This window comes from Syzygium oleosum, unplaced genomic scaffold (genome assembly GCF_021117445.2).
Source record: "Syzygium oleosum isolate NSW1041296 unplaced genomic scaffold, Sole_v2.1 Sole_v2.35, whole genome shotgun sequence".
Lineage (NCBI taxonomy): Eukaryota > Viridiplantae > Streptophyta > Magnoliopsida > Myrtales > Myrtaceae > Syzygium > Syzygium oleosum.
Window position 1 is genome coordinate 1713283 of NW_026607519.1, and position 2733 is coordinate 1716015.

At 45.6% G+C, this 2733-nt stretch overlaps 1 pseudogene; it reads right to left on the reverse strand.

The window, feature by feature from the left end:
* LOC115676938 (probable mannitol dehydrogenase) lies at window positions 1-2077 on the reverse strand (annotated as a pseudogene).
* Between the last annotated feature and the right edge of the window lie 656 nt (window positions 2078-2733).

Genomic DNA, 2733 nt, shown 5'->3' on the forward strand with positions numbered 1-2733 from the left:
TCCCGATGAAAGTTTATTTGAACTCCAAAGTTTTACTCATCATCATCATAGGCAATCTAATCAAAGCCCAAGGAAACCTCACGCCTCTTTTAAGGTGTTTCCAATGTCTATCACAAACCGATACTTGACATCGCCCTTGGCAAGGCGGTCCATTGGCGTGTTCAAATAATCGATCGGGACGACCTCGATATCGGCAGATATGTTGTGCTTGGCGGCGAAATCAATCATCTCCTGAGTTTCCTTCAATCCACCGATGCAACTCGCAGCCACAATCTTCCTCCCTAAAACCACGATCCATCGATTAACATAATTTATCAGTTTTGTGTTTAGCTAAACAAGACATTTGGCACTTCTGTCACATTATATATCGGTTGTGTTAGCTAATTCAACATTATTTTTTGCGGTCTAAGGAGAGCGACGGAGATTCTTACCGGAGAGCAAGGGGAAGATGGGTAACTCGAGAGGCCGATCAGGAACGTTATTTTTTAGCAAAACAATCAAGGACAACAGCGGGTGCACAGCCGAAACCGTGTCGATTATACAATCCATTGTTCCCATCGCAGCCTATTGACAAAAAAAAGTTCCAACACAAACTCAAATCACATAACATGCAACAGATAGCAAACCAGATTTTAGCAATGCTTCGATCCAGAAAATCACCTGAACTTGATTGATGTCGCTGCTAACAACGAACGCATCGACGCCAAGACGCTGGAGCGCTTCCTCCCTCTTGCCGGGGGAGGTGCTGATCACTGTCACCTTAAGCCCCATCGCCTTCGCGAATTTCACGGCCACATGGCCCAGTCCACCGAGACCCACCACGCCCAAGTGGTCCCCTGGGCGGTCGAGCCCAAAGAATCTCATTGGGCTGTAAACAGTGATCCCGGCACAAAGCAGAGGAGCGCCGGCGTCGAGAGGCATGTTTGGCGGGAATTTGATGGCGAAGTGCTCATCCACCACCATCACGTTGGAGTATCCTCCGTAGGTCGTCGTCCCGTCGTGGTACATGCTATTGTAAGTCCATATCGCCTTGGGGCAGTAATTCTCGAGGTGGTCGTGGCAGCTATCGCAGAAGGCGCACGATCCGACCAAGAAACCAACTCCCACTTTGTCTCCCACCTTGAACTTCTCCACCTTGCTTCCGACCTCCACGACTTCACCCGCGATCTCGTGCCTGCATATCAGATAGGTCAAGATATACCTGAAGTTTAGACAAATCAAAAGCTAAGAGCTTTAGATGTCTTCGATATCTGTAAGACTTTGTGATCAATGTGCATTTGGTATTCTACATGGTATGTGTAGTTAAAGCTCGTCATGCGTCTAACGGCACCAGCTTGATTGAGTTTAACGGTTGAAGATGAACTTCAGAAGTTGGCCTCACGAGTGATCTCGCTGTTGAATTGGGGAATGAAGAAACTCCATCAACTCCATCTTAGCAAGAGAAACTAGTCCTTCCATGAATACCGACAGGTAGGCTAATGTGACCCGATGGCACCATTGTTGGAGCTTGATTTGGGAGTCACGAAATTGGCCGGAGTTTTGACCATTAGCTCGCCATGATCTGAGTCTTTCTATTCGCGACACCTTGAAAGTACCAGGAAAAAAATAAAGAGCAAAGGCGATTAGAAAAGAGAAAAAATGATTACCCAGGAACGAGAGGATAGGTGGAAAATCCTCAGTCATTCCTCGCGCTGTGGAGGTCGCTGTGGCAGATCCTGCAGAACAACACTTTGAACTTCACATCTTTCTCTCCGGTCGCCCTGCATTCGAATCGAAACGATATGCAAAAACCAAGTCGATGATCACCACCATTTTTGTCCCCTTAAAGCCGTCCGTAGAATGAAGTGTAGACTATGGAGATGCCACCGTATGTGAATGAAAAGGCAAAATAACCTGCGGGAGAACTTGAAGGGAGAGAGATGGCCGGAGGCGTCTCTCACAACCCAGCCGAGAGCCTCTTCCGGGTGTTGTTGCTCTGGCGACGTCACCATCTCTTCTCTGATGCAATGCGAGAGAGAAGGAAAATGGGGTGGTGGTGGCGGGGGAACTAGTTCACCTTCTCAGAGATTATATAGAAGAAAGTCAGAGGCACTAGGAAAACACTTTGCTCGCAGACTCCGGCTCACGGATGAAGAAAACATTATGGTTAATATTGATGTAGCTAGCAAGGATCACCTAGAGGGGGGTGAATAGGTGATCTTAAATAATTTTTAACAATTTAAGTGGAAATAATTTACCACAGTTGAGTCTGAATAAGATTCAGATTCAAAACAGTTTATACAGACAGTGCTTTTGATGTGCAGTGTGTAAAGTAAAAGATAAGAGATAAAAAAACTGCACACAAATTTATAGTGGTTCGGCTTATAGCAAGCCTACGTCCACTCTCCCACGCTGACAGCCTACTGGCTGGATTTCACTATGTAATCAAGATGAATTACAGCTTCTGAGTGACAGCACTCTTGTGTATGATAGGACTCTCTATCTCACACAATCACTCTTACAAAGTGTCCCTCAAGATCTTAATATTTAGCTCAAGAAAGACAAGAGAAAGGATCAGAGTATGCTCAGACTTTGTACTTGTTGATTCTCGATTTCGTTCTACCTTTTGCTTCTCGTAGGTCTCCTTTTATACTCCTCCACTACCAAACTAGCCGTTGGACAGTCTTTAGAGGATCATCTTCCAATCTTCATCTTGGACAGATTTGTATAAAATGGATTGAGTAGCCGTTGGTT